The 25,121-nt window shown below is 35.1% G+C and overlaps 1 non-coding gene across 1 annotated transcript; it reads right to left on the bottom strand.

Moving 5' to 3' along the window:
* Positions 1 to 3,443: 3,443 nt before the first annotated feature.
* On the bottom strand, positions 3,444 to 3,550 carry LOC141683903 (small nucleolar RNA R71). Its single transcript, XR_012560488.1, has one exon. It is a non-coding gene; the product is annotated as a small nucleolar RNA R71 (small nucleolar RNA).
* Positions 3,551 to 25,121: the final 21,571 nt, after the last annotated feature.

Raw genomic sequence — 25,121 nt, forward strand, 5'->3', positions numbered from 1 at the left:
TCCAATCTCTGTGCTCTTATATATATCTGTGTTTAAAGACTCTAACCTATCATCGTCATCGATTTCTTTCTCGATAGAAGCAGGGGATCTCTCTTTTTGGACCAGTTTTTGTTTGCCACGTCTTCGAGATAAAGGAACATTGTCCATGGAGGAACAGTTTGAAGAATCTGCCATCAAGTTGCCTTCTTTGGAATCTTGAACAAGGTGGGCCACCCGGTTTAAAAACTCAGGAGTATGGTGGGCGTTTGGAGGCTGAGGTTTGACATAAGTGTTAGGAGGGGAATAAATCCCAAGGTTTGAGAGAAATTCCTTGAAGGGATGAAAGAGAAAAGATGTACCCTCGTCTTCCACCTGTCAAAAGAAAAGCAAAAATCATTGAGGGCGCGTCCAATTTAGAGAAAGGAGAAGAAAATATGAAAAGCAAATAGTAGAAGGCATGCATTGAGAAGATAGCATGCCCCATTCAGAAATTATATATATTAAATTAGGCTAAAAAGCATTTATTTTATTAATCTTTAAAGGCACGTCCTGCACTAAGATGGCGCGCTCAGTAAAAATTGTGTCTATTACAACACAGTAAGAGAGTTACTTAAGAGGAAAGGGAAGGCGCACCCTATCAAAGATTAAAACGATGAAGTGAAGGGAGATTGAGGGATAAGGCGCGCCTTGACAGGGAAAGTTATGTCTTACACTTAAAATCTAAGTACGATATTAATGAATAAACAGGATAGCGCGCCCTAAGCTGTTGGCGCGCCATAGATGAATCTTGCGATATACACGCTCTAAACCCAAATTGGGCATAGAATAATAACGGTTGAAATTCTTAAAAACATAAACTGGAAATTCAAAACCCTATGATTTCGGATGTAAACTGCAAAAATATGAATATATACAATATATATACGCAGATACACACACACACATATATATACATAAAAATACATATACATCAAATAATAAGTTATAAATAAGAAGATGAATAGATTATATGGAATGCACAATAATTTACTTGACGAAACTCAGAGATATAAGAAGCTTTGTGTACCTTTTTGATTGGTGAGAAGATTTACCAGAAGGGATTAAAGAAATGGTAGAGGAAAAGGGCGGTTTTGAACAAATGCTTCTCCCACCGGTGTGGTGGTTTTAGGAAGAAAGGTAAAGTAAGAGAGAGAGAATGAAGTAAAAAGTAAAAAAAATGATTATGACTGGTATTCATAGATGAAGGGACACGTAACAAACCCTCAATCATGTCACTCATGTCGGTCACGATTCCCGAAAAAGAAGAGAAACTGTTTTCGAAAACCGTTTGAAATTCCAAAGACGCGCCCTCTTGAAGGCGCGCCCTTTATGAAAAATAAGACATTTATCAAAGATTGAATGAATGAAAAGGAAGCTTCAAGATTCCTAGAGACTCTCCCTGTTGAAGGTGCGCCCTATAAGATAATATTGATAGTATATAAGTTTATACGAATTTTGATAAAGATAGGTAAAAATTCCAATCCCATTTTCAATAACATATGGAATTTGGGGGTTAGTTGTTATGCCCAGAAATTGGTATAAACATTTATTCTGGTCAAAGTCAGATAGAGTGGCCGGAATTGAGATATGAGTGCCTAAAATTAAGGAGAACATAAGACAAGGTTCCTTTATGGAAGGGAAGTATGTTAAGTGGTATTTATATCCACTTAGAATGCTTCGTATAGGCTCGAATTGGTGTTTTATACTCAAGTTATTTGTGTATTTGATGTGTTTTCGTAGTGTTTTGCATTTCAAGGCATAATCAGGAAGAAGGACTGGATCATGCATGTTTTATGCTTGGAAAAGTGTTAGGATAGGGCCTCAGTCAAATGCGCAAAAGAAATCAACAGTTGAAGGCAAGAAAAGAAGGAAACTTAGCTTTTTTTCAGAAGCTCAGCGCGGCCACGCTACACCTGGGAGCGGCCACGCCATACTCAGAGCGGCCGCGCCGTATCCCAGGGCGGCCACGCTATGTCAATTTTCCAGAATCCTGTTTGTAATAGAATATTGATCTGCTGGAGTTCTGGTCGATTTGGGCTGCTATATAAAGACCTTTTAAAGATGTTTTTCCTAATAGAGAGCAAGAAGAAGACCTAGGAGCACAAATTCAACTAAGGAGAAGAAGAACTTATTTTACTTGTGATTCTTTGATTGAGTTGTAATCTTGGATGCTCGTTTTCTTTATTGTTGAACCTGATACTCTTGATTACGTACTTTGATTATTTATTCAGCTTATAAAGACTTAGTTTATTATACCATGCTTTCATCGGAACCCACGGTGATGATGAGTTCGGTTATGAACTAATCGTTATCATGGGGTTCTAACGGATTTACTTATGGGTTTCAATAGTTAATTTGTTTCGATATCTTAGTGTGTGGTGATTTTATGATATCCCAGTATTGGTTGTGCTTATTCGTCTTATGAGCGTCTCAAACTTATAAGATAGCGTGTTAATCTCTATTGAAGTGACAGTGAATATAGAGGTTTAGAACTTGCCATGCTAGCATAGGTTCATGTATTAATTATGCATGATTCGTAGGTAATTTTAATCATCTTAGTTGCCCTATGTAATCATCGCCATTGTATGCTAAGGTTAAGAACAATGACTTTGAGTGAAGTATTTAATGAAGTTAGAATCCCATGTTTGTCTCATATAAGTAATTCAACCTAAATCTTCTTACTTAATGCTATTTAGTATAATCTCTTAGTTTAATTAAAATACAATTTGTTATTTGTCTTAGCATTGAATGATAGCCATACCATTGTTGCATAAGTGCATAAATTGAACTTCACCTAAACCAGTCTCTGTGGGAACGAACTAGAAAGAAGTCTATATTACTTGCGAACGCGTATACTTGCGTGTAATTTTAGCGCGTGTTTTCATCCTAACAAGTTTTTGGCGCCGCTGCTGGGGACTCGGTGTTAATTTTTAGTTTATGTGTTTGACATCAGTGGTCATTAAAGTTCACCGACTCAGATATTTTACTTACTAGTTACTTAGTCGTGTATTTCAGGTACTCTAGTTTTTATTGTAATGGGAGAACCAACAACAAATCTGAAAGCGTTGATGGATTTTTTTCGACCAAAGATCAATGATATTCAGTCTAGCATTGTCAGACTGGTCATCGCAGCTAATACCTTTGAGATCAAGCCTGGCATAATTCAGATTGTCCATAACTCAGTTCAGTTTGGGGGTTCTCCAACGGAAGATCCCAATATGCACATTAGGGTATTCATCAAGATCTGCGACACTTTCAAGTTTAATAATGTTTCCGAAGATGTCATGAAACTGAGGCTTTTCCCATTCTCTCTGAGGGATAAAGCTAAGTGTTGGTTGCATTCTCTATCACCAGGCTCTATTACTACTTGGGAATATCTTGCTCAAAAATTTCTTACTAAATTCTTCCCTATGGCAAAGACAGCTGTAATTAGAAACGCTCTTACTCAATTTGCACAGCAATCGAAAGAGTCTTTATGTGAAGCTTGGGATCGTTATAAGAAGATTCTTAGAAAATGTCATCATCATGGGATGCCTGACTGGATAATTATCAACTGCTTTTATAATGGTTTGAGAGCACAGTCTAGACCCATGCTCGATGCAGCATCGGGTGGAACCTTATGGGCTAAGAGCTATAATGAAGCTTATGAGTTGATTGAACTAATGGTTGCTAATGAATATCAGAACCCTTCTCAGAGACTACCTTAAGGCAAGGTAGCAGGAATTCTGGAGGTGGATGCAGCTACTGCTATAGTTGCGCAGCTCAAGGCTTTAACGATGAAGGTGGATTCTTTGCCTAATTATGGAGTTAATCAGATAACCAGTGTTTGTGAGATGTGTGCAGGTTCGTATGCGACGGAGAAATGCGCTATATCTAGTGAATCAACTCAGTTTGTGAGCAACTTTTAGAGATCGCAACAACCAGCTCCAGCCACTTATCATCCTGACAACTGGAATCATCCTAACTTTAGCTGGAGTAACAATCAAAATGTAGTGTAATAACCTTATCAGCAGTATGCACCAAAGCAATTCAACCCTCCTGGTTTTCAACAACCGCAATATGCACCAAGACACCAACAAACTCATGGAGGTGTAGGTCCATCTTTGAATGAAAAATCTAAATTGGAGGAGTTGCGCCTTATGTGCAAAAACCAGGCTCTTATATGCCAAAGCCAGGATGTTTCTATCAAGGCTCTGGAGAACCAAATAGGGAAAATTGCTAACGCCTTATTGAATCGACCACCAAGAATGCTTCCTAGTGATACAGAAGCCAATCCAGGCAAAAGGGAAGTTAACGAATAGGTGAATGCCATTACCTTGAGGTCCGAAAAGGTCGCAAGCCCCCAATTTCAGCAAGACGAAGAGTCTAAAAATTCTGTCCAAAATGCAGGTGCATCTGCACCTTTGCCAAATCCAGATAATGAGATTGTAGCTGAAAAAGTGGTGCAGAAGGATGCCGAGGTCGTACCGAAGAAAAAAGCCGTTGAAAGCAATCCTCCTAAGGGTAATATAGGGGATAAACAGGTTTACCCACCTCCTCCATTTCCTAAAAGGCTTCAAAAGCATAAGTTCGACAAACAATTTGCCAAGTTCTTGGAAGTTTTCAAGAAGCTACATATCAACATACCTTTTGCTGAAGCTCTAGAATATATGTCGAGCTATGCTAAGTTCATGAAGGGTATTCTATCTCGGAAGCTAAAGCTTGAGGATTTGGAAACCATTGCTCTAACGGAAGAGTGCAGTGTTGTGCTGTAACAGAAACTACCTCCTAAGCTTAAAGATCCAGGAAACTTCACGATACCTTGCACCATTGGAAATCTATCCTTCGACAAGTGTTTGTGTGACTTGGGAGCTAGCATCAATCTGATGCCCTTATCTGTCTTCAAGAAACTTGGTTTACCTGATCCTAAGCCTGTGAACATGTCTTTGCAAGTGGCCGATCAGACCATCACTTATCCATGAGGTATAGTGGAGGTTGTCTTTGTCAAGGTGGAAAAACTCATCTTCCCTGCTGATTTTGTAATTCTTGATTTTGAGGAAGATAAGAAGATTCCCATCATCTTGGGAAGACCATTCTTGGCTACATGCCGAACTATGATCGATGTGCAAAAAGGGGAGCTTACGATGAAGGTTCAAGATCAGAAGGTCACTTTTAATGTGTTCAAGGCAATAAAGTTACCCACAGATAAAGAGGAGTGCTTTAAAGTAGAGCGGGTCAATTCTGTAGTGATGCGGAGCTTGAGCACTTGCCAAAGTCAGTTACCTTAGAGAGATCCATAATAGGGGAATCAGTTATTGAAGATGAAGAAGGAGCAGAGCAGCTGCAGGTTTTGAATACACCTCCGCGGAAGAGGAAGTTGGATATGCCATTCGATTCTCTTGGGTTAGCAGAGCTGAAAATTTCTCAGGAGCGTCTCGAGCCGTCTATTGAAGAAGCTCCCACACTTGGGCTCAAACCGCTGCCAGATGATTTGAGTTATGCATTTTTAGGTGCACCCCCTAACAAGGGGTTGGAATATATTTATGATAATCTAAAGGGTGACCGACCGGTTCCTCCTGTGCTTATAGAGGGTCCCTCTCGTGCACCACAGACAGTTGATAGGTTTGGTATTGGTGATGCGCAGTATAGAAGGTTAATTCGGTGTATTGAGGGCATGCATGACATCCACCGATGTTTTGCTGAAGATTTGACATACGCTCTCGATACTGTTTTCCGAGACGCTAGTGTCGAGGTTGATTGGCCACCTGATCCTCCACCCGAGGAGGGTGATCCTCCTGACGACTAGGTATGCCTTGAGTCCTTATTATTACCTTCAATGAGGACATTGAAAATTTTTAAGTTTGGGGGTGATAATGTAAGGATTAGTTTGTGTGTGTCCATATAGATGCATATTCATGATAGTTTAGTTCATATAGCTTTATTTTATTTTGCATATTTATTTTGCATGTTAGTATGTTGCATATAATTGCATGTGCATTTTATCATGATCCCTGAGGTTACTGTTCTGATTGATTTGTGATGTTGATGCGAGTGTAGTGATGTCGTATAAAGGGATGTTAAGTCTTAATAATTTGATTTGCATGCTAGAAGCAAGAAATTTTCACTAAGTCTTATAGGTTGCTTGAGTGCTAGATCATGATCATAGTTTGTTTGTTTGTCGAGGTTTAATCACTTTTTTATGTCTAAAATGTATGATATTCTCTTAGTGGCAAAATAACATGGATTTTTAATAATTGGAGAAAAACTTTGGATTTCATTGCTAGTTGTGGCTAGGTGTCAAATGGCTAGTATCCGGCTCATAATTATATGAGTAGTCTAGGGTTGAGCGAGATGGAGCGAAACACACTCGTTCAGAAATTGTTGAAAAAAGAAGAAACAAATGAAAAAGAAGAAGAAAAAGAAAAAAAATTGTGTTATGCATAATTGATCACGAGTGGGCTCTTTAATACTCGAGTTATTAAGTTCTTAGGGGACTTTGTGCCTAGTGACCTAAGGCTTTTATAGTCTGGGATCCGCTAACCTAACGCTCGCTATATGGGTATTATTGTATAATTCTTTTGCGGACCTCACTCATTGCACGATCAAATAAGCATATTTGTGTTGTTATGTGTTATCAATAAAAGCATGAATCCTTGTATAACTCCGATAAAAATTGAAGTGTTGTCAGTTATTTTGAGTTTATCGTTTATTCTGTTTATAACCTTGTGATTGCCTTGATGATTACTGAGTTATGATTATTGATCTAGTTGCGAGAGTAAATTTGTTAAGCAATTGCACACACACACGTTCCTGGCTTGTGAGTTGATTTGTGGGATTTGATTGAACTTGGTGTGAATAATTGCATTCGTAGAGATGTTGCTCAATTGTTTGTTTAGTTATTCTAAGGGGATCGTTGCATTTATGTTAGTTGCATTCATGCATTTTTATTTTTTGTTTCTGAGTCTGTTATGCTTGAGGAAAAACATCGATTCAAGTTTGGGGGTGTGTTAAATGGTATTTATATCCAATTAGAACGCTTCGTATAGGCTCGAATTGGTGTTTTGTACTCAAGTTGTTTGTGTATTTGATGTGTTTTTGTACTGTTTTGCATTCCAGGGCATAATCTGGAAGAAGGACCGGATCTTGCATGTTTTATGCTTGGAAAAGTATTAGGATGGGGCCTCGGTCAAATGCGCAAAAGAAATCAGCATTTGAAGGCAAGAAAAGAAGAAAAAATAGTTTTTTTCTAGAAGCCCAGCGCGGCCGCGCTACACCTGGGAGCGGTCGCGCCATACTCAGAGCGGCCGCGCCGTATCCCAGGGCGGCCGCGCTATGTCAATTTTCCAGAATCCTATTTATAATAGAATATTGATCTGCTGGACTTCTGGTCGATTTGGGCTGCTATATAAAGACTTTTTAAAGACGTTTTTCCTAACACAGAGCAAGGAGAAGACCTAGGAGCACAAATTTAACTAATGAGAAGAAGAACTTATTTTACTTGTGATTCTTTGATTGAGTTGTAATCTTGGATGCTCGTTTTCTTTATTGTTGAACCCATTACTCTTGAATACGTACTTTGATTATTTATTCAGTTTATAAAGACTTAGTTTATTATACCATGCTTTCATCGGAACCCACAGTGATGATGAGTTCAGTTATGAACTAATCGTTATCGTGGGGTTCTAACGGATTTTTACTTATGGATTTCAATAGTTAATTTGTTTCGATATCTTAGTGTGTGGTGATTGTATGATATTCTAGTATTGGTTGTGCTTATTCGTCTTATGAGCGCCGCAAACTTGTAAGATAGCGTGTTAATCTCTATTGAAGCGACGGTGAATATAGAGGTTTAGAACTTGCCATGCTAGCATAGGTTCATGTATTATTTATGCATGATTCGTAGGTAATTTTAACCATCTTACTTGCCCTATGTAATCACGATAGATAACTTGCGCATTAAACCTTGATGTTGTTAAATTCTATAGACATATAGGCTCTCAACATAATTGGTGTCTATTCAGCTTCTATCTCTTTTGTGGATGTCTGGTAGTAGGGTATTCGTACAACAAAAGTTGGCGTTTACTAGTTTTGTGTTATCTGATTAGTTGTCATCGCCATTGCATGCTAAGGTTAAGAACAATGACTTTGAGTGAAGTATTTAATGAAGTCAGAATCCCATGTTTGTCTCATATAAGTAATTTAACCTAAATTCTCTTAGTTAATGCTATTTAGTATAATCTCTTAGTTTAATCAAAACGCAATTTGTTATTTGTCTTAGCATTGAATGATCGCCATACCATTGTTACATAAGTGCATAAATTGAACTTAACCTAAACCTGTCTCTGTTGGAACGAACTAGAAAGAATTCTATATTACTTGCGAACGCGTATACTTGCGTGTAATTTTAGCGCGTGTTTTCGTCCTAACAAAGTAGGTGCACCCTGTTAATAAGGGAAGACGCGCCATGAGTTATGAAGGATTATTGGTAAAATGCATTTGTAGATTTAGAAGGCGCACCCTCATGATGAGAAAGGCGCGCCCTATTATTGAACAAAAGACTCTGAATAATTCTCTGAATATGTTACCAACTATGGAAGATACTAGGCGCGCCTTGAGGCATTAGGTTAGCTACTTGGACGGATTCTTTGGATGATTCAAGGAAGATGGAGATGATTATTACTAACGTATTTACCGCAGGCACTCTATTGAAGAACTCCTTCCTATAATGCAACCACATGAAGGCAGTGTCCGTGGTTAGAGACCTCCAGGGGTATGCCTGGACGGAAGGCCTCCTCCTATAGTCAATGAGTGTCCTCATTGGGATGTGAGGTAAATTCTGCTGTGTGCTTTGGGAGCTCTATCTCTGTAGTCAATGAGTGTCCTCGTTGGGAGACTTTGAAGTATCCTGCACTTTGCACCCAAAAGCTTGGGATCACTTGTCCTGCAATCTGGTAGAGGCTCCTTATCCGGGGGACAAGGATGCGTCCAACATTTAGGGTGAACCTCGACTATACCCGCATCCACGGATTAGAGAAACAGCTGGTAGCGGAGGGTTATCCTTGGCCAGGGAGATACCTTATTCGTGAAGTCTTGAAGCCGCGGATGGGTCTTGGCCCTTTGTAGTTGGGCCTCATCGGCGGACATTCCTAAAGCTAGTAGAAGACGATTTCCAGTTGGTTTCCTACTGAGCCTCGGGACAAGAGATCTAAGCCCATTAGGTTTCTTGTTCCCCAAGAACTACGTTGGCTTGATTTTCTATAAATAGGGATACGTACACAAATTGTAAGGGGTTAGAAGCGAGAGCGCAAAGGAGCCACTACTAACCCTAAGCAATCTCAGCCACCAATAATCACCACCACCAAACACTGTTCACATTTTTCGACGAAAAACCATCGTCACAGATCTTGTTTACGGTTACGAATCTCGAACTTTTTTACTCCCAAATTCCTCCGTCAACATTAAGTTTTTACTTTGTCTGGAAATAAACAAAGTGTTGATTTTTAAACACGCCAATTAAAGTATTTGACTACAGAAATGAAAATATTATTTCGAAAAGAAAACTGTTTTTTTGTACCAAGCAACATTGACAGGCAGGTTGTTTCGGAGTTTATTGGATCAGCATTATGTCTAGAGGATTTGATGATGGCTGTGAGATATGAGTGCCATTGATGCAAGCTAGCTAGATGAACAAATAGGCGTGATTTGAGGAATATAATACATACTTCAAATATATCCATACAAAGAAAGATCATAAATAATGGTAGGAAGGATCTTAACTAATAATTGTATAGATATTTGAACCGCCTATCCAGCCAACTTCTGTAATTTCCATATTTTGGACTACATACATTAAGGCAGCACGTTTGTTGTCTCTAACCCTTGGAATCTCATCCAATCCTCTCTCATTTCCTATTTCATTAAAATCGAAATTGAGCACGTGATCCTCTTATTTCACCCAATAATTTATATAATTTATATAAATTATCAGATCTGGAATCTGTAGAGAGATACAGTACAAGTGCTCGTAGGTTGTAGTAGTATGCAAGAGAAAAGTCGTTTCCTTTGAAAGTTAGATGGAACTTTAAATTTATAGGAAGTATAGTAAATTGTGTTTGGTTGTTACATGGAAAGTAAGAGCCACCGTTGTTTAGTCCCACTTGGTGCATTGGGCCACGTAAAATGGTATTCTCTTGTCCTCTCATTTTTTACAATATTTTTACACATTTCACATGTATTTTAAGTAAACTATAAGTATATTTTTGTAATTTATTTTTATTTTTTTTGAAAATATATTTTTATTTAAAAGAAGAAAAAATAAAAAAAAATTATGCAACTACATTAATATAAATATTAAAATACGTCCGTCAATATAAAAAATTGAAGAGGCGGAAGGAGTATTAAAGTGTTAAAGGGGGACAGGCTGTTGGAGCCAAATAGTATGCAATCACTTTTTCCTAGTCTTAGAGCAACTCGAAGAGGCACCCTACATGTGCTCTTTAGTTAAAATTTGAGGAGATTGAAGCAAAAATCATCTCCAACACACTCCTTGTGCCTCCTCAAATTGTTAAAAGTCTAAAACCACTCCTCTGTAGTGAGGAGCATCTTTGCCCTCCTCTTCTAGTTTTATATTAATATAAACTCTGATGCAATCTAGTACACATAGAAGTGAGAATAATATTTTACTTATATGTAATAAAAAATAGATGAAAAAGAGAATAAAGATGAAGATTGAGGAGTCTTGTAATGAAATCACCAATTTGAATCTTATAATTGAGATTGTTGATATAAATACGGGCTCATCTCTTTTTATATATAATAGGAGAACAATGAGATATAATTAGTGATATTTTTTTATTCTCAGTGAAATGACTAACTTACCCCTGCACTTATATTTATATAAAAAATGTTTTTAGGGGAGTTGAACCTGAATCTTTACGGTCAAATGTACATTTTCTTACTACTACACAACATTTTTACTTAGGTTTTTTAACATACACATAATATATGAGTGTCGTAAATAACGATAATTTATTTAAATTTAAACATAAATACTGAAATATTTGTATAGTTAGTTTTAAACAATTGAATTCGATATATAAAATTAAGCATAGTACATAAACGAATCATTAGCTTATTTATTAAATATTTTTTAGTTTAAAAAGTATGTCTCGTACATTTTTTATATATTTTTTTAATGAAAAATTAAATTGTACATATATTTATTTATTTAAATATAAATAGATAACACTTATATAAATAATATATATATATATATATATATATATATATCTGTGTGTGTAACATATTTAGATAAGTTAGGGTCATATATGAATAGTCGGTGTATTTTGGTTTATTTCAAATTTGAAATCAGAACTTGACCCATTTTTCAAAAAATACCTGAAATGTGACTACATGACTTGGCTGAAAATACAACGACGTAATCTAGATTTAAAGTTTTTGTAAACCTAATATTGAAATATATTCGAAATTTAACATGAGATGTCATAAAATCCGTTAAAACTACGAATATATACTAAAATCGATTTATTGTTTAATATTTCACTTTAAAAGAAAAAGAATTAGGCTTATAATATTATTAAATGATGGTGAATTTGTAAAGAGGTGATCTCAAAATTCTACTTTTTCATTCTATTTAGAGAAAATTAAGCTGCAACTATTAAGTAAAATTTAGAATTTTCATTAACATATTATTTGAAAAATGGTAAGACATTTGATGTTTTTTATAAAAAAAAATATATTTTTTATTTAATTCATTATTTAATTAAAAATATATTTGTGTTCAAATATTTGTGAAACAAATCTTAAATTTGTTTATTTAATCTTAATATTTGTGAAACAAATCTTAAAAATATAGTTTATTTATTGCATTATTTAATTAAAAAACTTGTGAATATCAATAGTTAGTCTTGGCGATATATAAATTATTTTTATGTCACATATATGATTAATTGTCAGTGCTACTACGACTAAAATATATAAATAATTGTAATTTATTTATTAGATAATTATAACTTTTGAATAATTATAAATGAATGTGATTTGAGTAATTTATTGGCTAAGTATTAGACATATGCAAAACTAAGATATCTATCATATAAATATACGAGACCATGATAATTTACTTGAAAATATAATAAACAATAATTTATATACATTAACACGCACATGTGACTTTATCTTTACTAATTTAAAAAGATTTAATGTTAATGTTGCACTTGGATTTATTGAAACACTATAAGAGAATAACAAAGTTTTTTATATTGTGAAAACGAGAATGATCAATTAAATATAAGTACTTTTCAATCTGTAAAAAACTAGGTGGATTATGTCAATTTTAAATGATGAATTATGACATTGACAATTACATGACATCTTATAAAATTAACTTTGTATAATAGATTAAATTAAAAACTAAGGACACGAACGGGTCAACTTTAGGTAATGAATTAAGACATCAACAATATCATAAAATCAACATAAAAGTTGAATTAAAACAATATTTTTCATTAAAAATAATTTTATATTAACGATAGTGTAAATTCTATTTTGTTGAATATTACGATTGCAGGTCTTGGCGACTTTAGTTATGCATTACTAATCCTTTTAAATTAAGTAAGATAGTTGTAAATTAGTAATGACTTTAGTAATAAAATAGCTATTATTTAGGGTTTATTTAACCAAAATTCAAAAAAATTACTCAATTCTACATTAAACATTTGTGTTAATGTTTAGTTTACTTTTTATGTGTTGGGAATCACGGACTTGGGGTGTTACTACGTTTTACGATAAAGATTACGAAAAGAAGATTACCTTGTTAATGGTTGATTCCACACTCTTCTATTGTATTCCCAAATTACCTTGAGCGAAGTGTGGCCTCCGTCTTCTAAGGTTATCCTCTCTTCTTGCTCCTTGGTGGCTACAATATGTTTTCACACAATTGCCAAGCAAGAAGAGAATAAGAATATATATAGGCTACAATAGGGACCATGGATAATTAGGTTGGGCCTTCTAATTAAATCTTGAGCCTAGCCCAATGTAATTAAATATTAATTCAATCCACTAAAGAATTAATATTTGTACTACCTTTCCTAATACCGTAATTTAATTAATTCGGTTCCAATATTATTTGCTTATTAAATTCCCCATGTTTAAAATATCATATGTCCATTAATTAAATAAATTACTGATAATTTATTTAATTAATACCTTTTATACTTGATCATCCACTCAACCTTTATTTAATTATGCCAGAATAAATTACACCTGCAGGGTTTCACATAATTAAATTTTTTTGAGCTTTCAAGGGGACATCATTAACCCGAATATTATCAGGACATGGATTCCTTCAATAAATAATATCCACCATGTATATAATTCCATCACCCAAAATATAATGATATAATTCAAAAGAATTATTTCATATATAAATCAAAGCATGTAAATAATATACACGTGTCAATTACTATTTTCGGATTAAGAACCTAAGCATTAATAATAACATAGAATCTTAGTTCTCCTTCTTAATCAGTATTAAGGGAACAATTCTAAATTTGATCCTGTTCAATATACATAAAGTATACTAGTATTATTTATTAGTCAATATAAACTAATCTAAATAATACTACAGCCATACCAGTGGATTGTCTAACACCACATGTACTGTGAACCTTATTATATTATATAACCGTATTTAACAATCTAATATTCTGTATCCCATTTGATACTAGATTGTTCACAATATATAATATTAGACAACATGTAAACATTCAAATGATTCTCAAATAAACTGGCCAGAAATAAATGTACATACTTCAAATAAATATTTTCAGTATACACTAACAATCTCCCACTTATACTCAAAATATTCTATGTGTACATCAGTGTTTATTTAATCCACTATTACATAAAAATCTATATGTCCATCCATCTGACTCCTATCGCTTCCACATGCTTGTCAAAAACCTTGGTTGGCAAGCTCTTTATGAAAGGATCTGCTCGGTTGTCTTCTGATGATATGTGAGCCACAACTATATCCCCTCGCTTTACGATTCCTCGTATGAGATGATACTTACGTTCAATATGTTTAGCTGCTTTGTGGTCTCGCGGTTCCTTTGAATTCGCCACAGCACCAGTGTTATCACAATACACCGTCAAGCTCCTAGGCAAATTAGGTACCACATCTAAGTCCAAAAGGAAGTTCCTGAACCATACAGCCTCCTTGGCAGCCTCAGAGGCCGCCACGTACTCGGCCTCCATGGTGAAGTCTGCAATGCATTTCTGCTTTACACTCCTCCATATAACGACTCCACCTCCCAAAGTAAAAACATATCCCGAGGTTGATTTCCTCTTATCCCTATCTGATTGGAAATCTGAATCAGTATATCCCAAAGGAAATAGATCTGAGGCCTTGTAAATTAACATATACTCCTTAGTCTTTCTCAGGTACTTGAGTATAGTTTTTACTGCACTCCAATGTTCCTGACCTGGGTTCGACTGATATCTACTAACCATGCCTACAGCAAAGCAGATGTCAGGCCTCGTACATAACATAGCATACATTAAGCTTCCACATGCTGAAGCATAAGGAACTGCTTTCATGCTCTCTATATCCTTAGGTGTCGAAGGACACTGCTTCTTAGATAGAGCAACTCCATGCTTAAAAGGTAAAAAACCTTTCTTGGAGTTCTGCATGTTAAAACGAGCTAATACTTCATCAATGTAGGGCTCTTGAGATAAAGCCAACATCCTTTTCTTGCGATCCCTTATAACTTTGATCCCAAGGATGTATGCCGCTTCACCTAAGTCCTTCATGTCAAATTGTTTGAACAACCATGCCTTTACTGATGACAACATCTCAACATTGTTTCCAATGAGTAAAATATCATCTACATATAGTACTAGAAAAACCACTGCATTACCTTCACTTCTCTTATACACGCACGATTCGCTTGGACTTTGATCAAATCCATATGACTGGACTGCCTGATCAAAATGAATATTCCAGTCTCTAGAAGCTTGTTTAAGTCCATAAATAGACCTCTTAAGCTTACATACCAGATGCTCTTGGCCTTCCTTAATGAATCCTTTTGGTTGCTGCATATAGATGGTTTCTTCAAGACTTCCATTAAGAAAAGCTGTCTTGACATCCATTTGCCAAATCTCATAATCGAGATGAGCTGCTATAGATAAAAGAATACGAATTGACTTAAGCATGACTACCAGTGAAAAGGTTTCCTCATAATCGATACCTTTTTTCTGAGTATACCCTTTCGCAACAAGTCTTGCTTTTCAGGCTTTCACCTTTTTATCTAATCCCCTCTTTTTCTTGTAGATCCACTTACATCCAATAGGTTTTATACCTTTGGGTGGTTCCACGAGCTCCCAGACCTGATTAGAATACATTGATTCTATCTCAGATTCCATCGCCTTTTGCCAAAGATCTGCATTTTTGTCTTGTACTGCCTCTTCGTATGTACGGGGATCATTATCATGTTCACCAGGGACCAAGTCTGAAGACTCTCCCAAAAACATGAATCTATCAGGATGTTGAACAACCCTCCCACTACGACGAGGCACTGGTGCGGTATTAGTGACAGGTTGTACATTATGTTGTGGTTGTTCTACTTGTACTACAGCTTCATGGGTATTATTTATCCCTCCCACTAGTTCCTCTAAAACGACACTACTCATGGGTTTGTGATTCATTATATAGTCCTCCTCCAAGAATCTTGCATTGGTGCTAATAATGACATCCTGATTCTTCGGACTATAAAATAAATATCCTTTCGTTCCCATGGGGTAGCCTACAAACAACCTTACTTCTGTACGAGATTCTAACTTAGTCGCGTTCTTGTTCAGCACATGTGCTGGACAACCCCATATTCGAATATGTCTTAGACTCAGTTTATCCCCGGTCCACAATTCTAAGGGGGTTTTAGGAGCCGACTTAGAAGGTACTAAGTTCAGAAGATAAGCTGTTGTCTCTAAGGCATGTCCCCAAAATGACTTGGGTAAATCCGAATAACTCATCATCGATCTAACACTCTCTAAAAGAGTCCGGTTCCTTCTCTCTGCTATACCGTTCTGCTGGGGTGTGCCTGGTGCAGTTAACTGGGATTCTATCCCATTTTATGATAAATATTCCCTAAATTCTCCAAGCAAGTATTCGCCACCATGATCTGATCGTAGTGACTTGATACTTTTATTAAGTCGCTTCTCCATTTTAGCTTTGTACTCTTTGAACTTATCAAAGCACTCAGACTTACGGTGCAACAAATAAACGTACCCATATCTAGAATAATCATCAATGAAAGTGACGAAATATTCATAACCACCTCTTGCTTAGATATTCATGGGTCCACATAAATCAGAGTGAACCAATTCTAACAGTTGTTTGGCTCTATTCCCTTTTGCCTTGAAAGGCCTATTAGTCATTTTACCTTCCAAGCAGGATTCACAAACTGGAAATGGCTCCACTGCCAATGAGCTTAAAGGCCCGTCTACTACCAGTCTTTGAATCCTCCTTAAGTTAATATGACCTAATCTCAAGTGCCAAAGATATGTTTGGTTCAAATTAGAAGGTTCCTTTCTTTTAGTAGAGTTAGAAGATGTGTTGTTCAATTCCCTAAATTGCAGTTGCAGTGCAGGTTGACTAGGATTAATTATATATAAATTGTCTTGCAATGTACCAGAGCATATAATTCGTTTATTCATCATAATAGAAACATTATGATCCAAACAAACATTATAACCATCCAAAGCAAGTTTAGAAACCGAAATTAAATTCCTTCTAAAAGAAGGTACATAAAGACAATTGTTCAAAACCAAAATCCTATCAGAACCAAAAGATAAATGAATAACTCCTACTGCAACTACTGCTACTTTCGTAGCATCTCCCATGAACACGTATATCTCACCATCTCTAAGCATTCTGGATAGTTGGAACCCCTGCATAGAATTACAAATATGATCAGTGGCTCCTGTATCTACACACCAAGTGCTCGTAGATATAGCCGCTATAAATGTTTCTGTAACTAGAGAAAGAGACATACCAGTATTGTTTATCTTCTTAGGAAGAGGACAATCCTATTTCCAGTGACCTGACTGTTTGCATCTGAAGCACTTTCCCTTAGGCTTTTTCACACCACCCTGAACTCCCACTGCCTTCACAGCTTTCTGTGACTGAGCCTTTTTCTTCTTCTTAATACCTTTCGGTTTAGAGGAAGAACCTTTCTCAGCCACATTCACTTGAACACTCTGTCGAAATAATCCTTCAGCTGCCTGAAGTTCTGTCAGCAGTTCTGCGAGACTATACTGCCTCTTGTTCATGTTGTAATTCAAACGGAACTGCTCAAAACTCTTGGACAAGCTCATAAGGATAATGTCAATCTGGGTTTCCCCGTCAAGTTCAACACCAAGGATCTCTATCTTATTCAGATACGACATCATCTTGAGAACATGATCCCTTACAGGTGTGCCTTCAGCCATCAGAGTGTTCATTAAAGCCTTCATGGCTACTTGCCTAGCAGCCCTATTCTGATCTCCAAAAAGTTCCTTGAGACTAAAGAGCATATCCGAAGCAGTGGCCATAGACTGATGCTGATGCTGCAAAACACCCGACATTGCTGCCAGAATGTAACATCGCAACATCTCATCAGCCTTAATCCACCGTTCATAATACTCTTTCTCATCTTCAGGAGCATCAGCAGCAGGCTGTTCAGGCTTGGGTTCATAAGTGCAAAACTTGTACTCCTCAGCAGTCAACACAATGTCCAAATTTCGTTTCCATTCAATATAGTTAGGTCCGGTAAGTTTGTTTCCTTAAGTATGGTGAATAGTGGATTAAAGCCCATTTTATCCTGAGAATCATGCATAAAAACATCACATAAATAAGGGTGCATTAATTATTAAGATCTATTGATTCTTCTAACAATTATTAAAATTTAATGCACTAACATATAAACACCATAAGCTTCTGGTACGCCACGATGTGTGACATGTATACCACCTAATTTTGTTTAAATGTTACTTCGGTCCTATTACTAAACAATATGCCACGCTGGGGTGGACTATATTATTTTTCATAGCTAAGTGTATACCATCATCAAATCTTAAATTATTCAAAATCTATGGAACGTGGTACGCCACGATGGGTGGCGTGTATACCTTCCAATATTCGTAATTTTGCCTTGAATAGAATACTTCAATTCAATATTCATCAATGGTTTGATTTCCAGGTAGTGGAGGAGTCACATCGGTCTCGCCTAAAACCCACAGCCTTACAAGTTCGATGAACCCGTTTTTGACAAAATCGCCCCAAATCAGAAATAAAGAAAATCCGTATTTATTCCTTTCAAAATTTATTAATTTAAGAAGTTTGTTCTAGTAATTTCTATAACATTCTAGACACCATAAATTACATGCCACGATGGGTGACGTATATATAATTTATATTCGTCTTTATGTTAAATTACCTACAACCAATAATGGAGACCATGGGATTTAATTTCATATTAATTCCCTCTCCCACTTAGATTTTTTTTTTATTAAAATTGAGGAATTTTAAAATTAAATGGGGCCCTATGTTGTTATAATTATGTCTAAACATGCATTCAAAATACACACATAATTTTAGCAACATATAACATTTAATTAAAGCAAGAAATAAAATTTATGTCCATGTCGTCCTAATTAAGTTAAACATGCAATTTTAAAAGAATTACACACATAATTAACGACACACATAATCAATAAATTAAAGCAATAATTAAAATTTAATGGAAAAAATTAAAATAAAATTTCCACTATTATGGCCCTTAAAAAAAATCCAGCTCTAAAAAAAAATCTGCCCCAAGCGCGCCCCGACGCCCCCAGCAGCCCCAGCAGCCCCAGCACCCCAGCAGCCCCAGCAGCCCTAGCAGCCCCAGCAACCCCATGTAATCGCACAACGGAACAAAAAAAAACTACCGGAATTGATTTCCGATCGCACATAACTATTACAAAATACCCGGAACAATTACAAAAAAATAGATCTAATACAAAACTAATTTTGTAAAATCTATTCTAACACGATCAACCCTCGTGTAAATTACAACCACGATTAAACCACGTGGAAACCAAAACAAAAATTAACCACGATTAAACCACGTGGGATCCAAACACATAATTAAAATATACATGACCATAATAGTGGATTAACAACCTGCATCAAAACCAATACAAGCAAAACACTATATACACGCATATATAATTACGACATGGACATTATATCATAAAACGTAGAACCCATTACCAGGCTCTGATACCAATTGTTGGGAACCACGGACTTGGGGTGTTACTACGTTTTACGATAAAGATTACGAAAAGAAGATTACCTTGTTAATGGTTAATTCCACACTCTTCTATTGTATTCCCAAATTCCCTTGAGCGAAGTTTGGCCTCCGTCTTCTCAAGTTATCCTCTCTTCTTGCTCCTTGGTGGCTACAATATATTTTCACACAATTGCCAAGCAAGAAGAGAATAAGAATATATATAGGCTACAATAGGGACCATGGATAATTAGGTTGGGCCTTCTAATTAAATCTTGAGCCTAGCCCAATGTAATTAAATATTAATTCAATCCACTAAAGAATTAATATTTGCACTACCTTTCCTAATACCGTAATTTAATTAATTCGGTTCCAATATTATTTGCTTATTAAATTCCCCATGTTTAAAATATCATATGCCCATTAATTAAATAAATTACTGATAATTTATTTAATTAATATCTTTTATCCTTGATCATCCACTCAACCTTTATTTAATTATGCCAGAATAAATTCCACCTGCAGGGTTTCACATAATTAAATCTTTTTGAGCTTTCAAGGGGACATCATTAACCCGAATATTATCAGGACATGGATTCCTTCAATAAATAATATCCACCATGTATATAATTCCATCACCCAAAATATAATGATATAATTCAAAAGAATTATTTCATATATAAATCAAAGCATGTAAATAATATACACGTGTCAATTACTATTTCCGGATTAAGAACCTAAGCATTAATAATAACATAGAATCTTAGTTCTCCTTCTTAATCAGTATTAAGGGAACAATTCTAAATTTGATCATGTTCAATATACACAAAGTATACTAGTATTATTTATTAGTCAATATAAACTAATCTAAATAATACTACAGCCATACCAGTGGATTGTCCAACACCACCTGTGCTGTGAACCTTATTATATTATATAACCGTATTTAACAATCTAATATTCTGTATCCCATTTGATACTAGATTGTTCACAATATATAATATTATACAACATGTAAACATTCAAATGATTCTCAAATAAATTGGACAGAAATAAATGTACATACTTCAAATAAATATTTTCAGTATACACTAACATTATGAACATACTGACAAGATTTTATGGCTTAACTTCAAATATTTTCTTATTAAACGTACAATGACTACCCTACTTGTATTCATTCAGTAAATATAAATTACACAACACCAATAAGAAAATATGTAATTTGAATGGGTTATATAGAAACGTTGTGTATGTTGTTAATGTCTTAGATGGAAATTATACACATTGATAAACACTCAACATGTATATAATATAATTGAGTTGATATACAATATTTACCAATAAAAAATAATCTAGAATTTTACTAATATAATTATATGGTGTATGAAAAAAAATCTAGAAAATGACCCGTGTTTTGCATGGGTTATTATACTAGTTTCATTTAAGACCTAACACTAACACATGTTATTTTGTACAAAATTTTGTATCCAATTTTATGCACCAAGTATTTTTCTTTTAGGACTATTCGAACTTACGTAGAGCATGTGTTGGGTCAGAAAATAAAAAAAAAGTCCTAAGCACTGCGACTGCTCTAACTTTTTATAGAAGTACGATTACTCTTAACTTTCTATGAGAAGTATTTCCCCCGTCCCATCCAATTGTATACAGTTTTTTTCCAATACTCGACACGCACTTTAAGGCGAATATAAAGTATTTTTTCAAAATTTATTTTTGAATTTTTCTTTTTTTTATTAAAATTGAAACATCAAATTTTTATTCAAAAAAAAGAATTTAAAAATTTATTCACGGAATTATACTTTAGAAACAAATTTAGGCTCTGATACCATGTCAATTTTGTGAAATGTATAAAATTATAGAATAACAGGTTGTTGAATCAGTGAAGTTCTGAATCTTGTTGAAGAATAAAGCTATAAACACAGATCTACATTCTAACTAACAGAACATTACATACAAAAATTATATCTCACACAAGCACCTATACAACTCTATATGGAGGCGATACGATGGTTATTATCTTTTGATATGTATATAACCTTTGATAACAAAGAAAAAAAGACACATTTTATCAGGATTTAAGTGAGCAATGGTAGACTAATTAAATGAGACATTATTCAAACTTTTGATCGTGCTCAGCTTGTGAAGCATATATTAAGCATCCCACAATATACTTTTATCATTTGGGTGATTTGTCATAAATAAATGTCAACTAGGCGTGGGTGCAAAATTTATTTATGTTAAAAGATGGTTTCTTTGCATTGTTGGTGACTTTGTGTTGAGACCCAAGACCACCTCCTTCTCACTTGTCCATATTCCATGGTTATTCTTAGACGATTGTTATTTATCCTTGAGTAAATTACATAGTTTATAGTCATACTCTTTTTACCGGTTTTTAAAATAGTGGCCACATTTTCAGATTCTTTTTTTTTGACAAATGCAGAAAGTTTTCATTAAATTGAATATAGTACATCCGGGACAAACCCCCAACTGTTGATACAACAAGGTGGTAAAACAAATAACATACTAAAAATAATTAGATGATTTGTTTCCTGATCGTTTAACACATAGAATTTTAAAATTCTTGAAGCTAAAAACGAAATAAAAGACATCCCAAGCGATCCAAATTGCACAAGCATCTCTGAAATTAGCAACATCGCAATTGACCATACCACATAAAAACTATGGTTAGGCCAATGTTCAGATACACCAATCGCATAAAATGAGATTGGAAAAGCGGCACCACAGCTATCTACATGCCGGACACCAGCTATAGACAAGTCGAAGGCACCCCAACTATCTACATACCGGATACCAGCTATAGACATGCCGAAAGTGTAAATCCAGGAAAGATGAACAATCTTTGGTTGTGAAAGGTGAGCTCTTGCAATAATCACCATCGTCCCAGATTCGATGCAGGCTTTGCAAATCAGCAAAAATATCAATAAATTCATCCTCAACAGATCCAACACCAGATAAACCCAAGTATGACTAAACAAAAACATAACAAACACTCCAAAAGGAGAGACAAAACACACACTCCAAGAGGAGAGACACACAAACACCCAAAAAATTGGGTATTATTGAAAGGAAATTAATGAAAATAAAAGAGAATGAAGGGGTTGGGGCTGTCCACCGGAGAAAACCAGTGGAAGCCCCTCGATTTACTTGAAAATGGACAAACCCTAGCCGAGGGGAAGAAATGAGGGAGGCAGCTTTATGATATGATTCATTTTCGGATTCTGAAAATAATGCTCAACCTTTCTTTCTGCCTTTTATCCTTGCCCCAGATGTTGCACCGGTTTTTATATCATGGCAACCCATTGTAAGTAGATGTCTGGTACTTTTTGCTATACAGGTGTTCAGTTATCATATATAGTGGCATCAGAATGAAGTGCTTTATGACAGTGATGCTCTGCCCTTGAAAACTTTGTTATCTACAGTTTTAAATAATATATCTATAAAGACACTTCATCAACATGGCTTCACAAGATGCCTTATTTTCTGCCAAGGCATATACGAACCTTGCTTCAGTTCTAGCTAGTTCCTCCAATTGATTTTTTGCGATGTTCCCATGACTAATTTCGAATTTAATAGGTAAATTCTTTTTGACTTGTGAATCACATTAGCATAGTAACTTTTTACATTTTTATTGTAAGAGATGAAGGCAGCGGAATTTGTACTTCTTGGTTTGAGAAGATGATTGTTGGTTAGAAAAAATCTAATTACGTATTAGAAGACAATATGAAATTCTCCGGTTTGAGAAAAAGGTTGTTGGTTAGCGAAAATCCAGTTACGCCTGTGTATAAAATTCATTTCATCCAAATATGATAATACCATACTATAATGCAACTTTACATCCTAATCTCATGAACTTCATGGTATCTAACAAATATCTTGTTTGTTATAGTTTTTTATAAGGTTTAATGACCTTTTGGCCCTTAAGGTATAGGTCGTTATTCCCATCAGCCCCAAATATATGATATCATAGCTTTTAACCCCCAATGTATGAGATTTCGTACCCTTTAACCCATTTTACCGTTACCGTTATAAATCAAGGGAAAAAAATGACATTTACCCTCCGAGTTGTACCGTTATGGGTTAAAAGGCACATTTCACATATCTTGAGGGTGAAAAGGTACAACATAATATACTTTAAGAGTTAACAAATTTGTACGAATTAATTTTATGAAATTTATACTTTTGATCGTCTAACTTTTGTCGTTTCCACTTTTTTGCTCCTCATATAGTCATATATACAAATTATATAGTCTATTTATATGTTGCAATATAGGTCTGTCTATAATAAAAATGGTCAACATGAGAAGTAAATGTTACAAACACAAAAAAGTAGTACAAAAAGATCAAACAAGTTATAAGTAGTACTCAGGTGAAACACAATCAAGTAATTTGAAAGAAGGCCTTAATGACTAGGTAATCTGACAAATGGTGGTGGATGTGTTGGTACTAGTGGACATAATACGAAGAACTACTGTGAGATGCCAAACATATGTAAAGGAACCTTTTTCCAGCTGAGACACCAAAATTGTGATTCTAAGTCCAGCAGAGACTGCTTCAGGTATTTTTGGTTGAGTGCACCTCCTTCCCATTTCCACACTTATCATATGGATTCTTTACTTGCTATCTATCTTATCCATGTTTTATGTTTGTGAGAGAGTGAAATGAGGAAGGACTCAAAGAAAAATTTGTGGACAAAATTAGTCGGATCAACATAGGTGCTATCGAGCCTAAGATAAAAATGAAATGTTTTTAATATATGGGAACATAGTAGTATATATTCTAAATTCAGGGTCACTATAAGTTTACACAAGGTAGGCGAAGGATCTTGTAATGGCAGAAAGAGATGACTTGCAGAAAATCATTAAAGAGATTAATAGGATTTGAATTAGCAAGTTTTTCTTTATGTTTAAGCTCCTTAGTGCCACAATAGAGTAAATGATATGAACTCCCAAAAAGATCTTGCCTTCTAACATCTTTTCGGTATTTTTTGGCCTAACCCACACCCACATCATCACCCTCCATGCCCATAAAATCACAGCCAAGAAGATTGTAATCATCACAAGTTGCCTTCACTTGTGTTGGTATATGTATGTATGATATTTTTTGTCTATAAACTTGTTTCTAATAGCTAAGCAGACTTGGTTCTGTGACAAGTAGAGCAAAATGTATGATAAAATTATAGGCCATGTTGATTAGTTAAGAAAGAAAATGGTGATAAGTGTTATTATTATTTTAATAATAATAATTATTTTATGGGCTACATATAAATATATCAATTTTATTTGCTATTTATTATATTGGGTTAAATTAAGTGATCGAATAAGAAACCCAATTAGATTTAAATTTATTGTATGGACCTGATAAGTGGATACCTAATACCAGACCCAATTAAATTATAATGAGAGATTTAATTAGGTGGTATATAAAAGGGTTATAGTCCCCAATATATCAAGTACACGTAACGGCTTATCTTCTACCCATCGGAGAGAGCCATTCAGAAAACCCTAAGGAGTACTTGGTTGAGGAAGACAATAATCAAGAATATTATTCAGATTCATATATCGTTACAATTATAGGCTTATGGATTCAGGTACGCTTCCTCCTTCAGTTTAATCTCGATAATTAGATATGGTGAATACGGTCCTTGTCTCTATTTTAGAGCATTATATGCTTATAGAATTCTTAGATTCTATCAATTGGCATCAGACCTTCTTCATATATTAGTTATCGGGAATTATAATTTTTATTTATTTCAAG

This window comes from Apium graveolens, chromosome 1 (genome assembly GCF_009905375.1).
Source record: "Apium graveolens cultivar Ventura chromosome 1, ASM990537v1, whole genome shotgun sequence".
NCBI lineage: Eukaryota > Viridiplantae > Streptophyta > Magnoliopsida > Apiales > Apiaceae > Apium > Apium graveolens.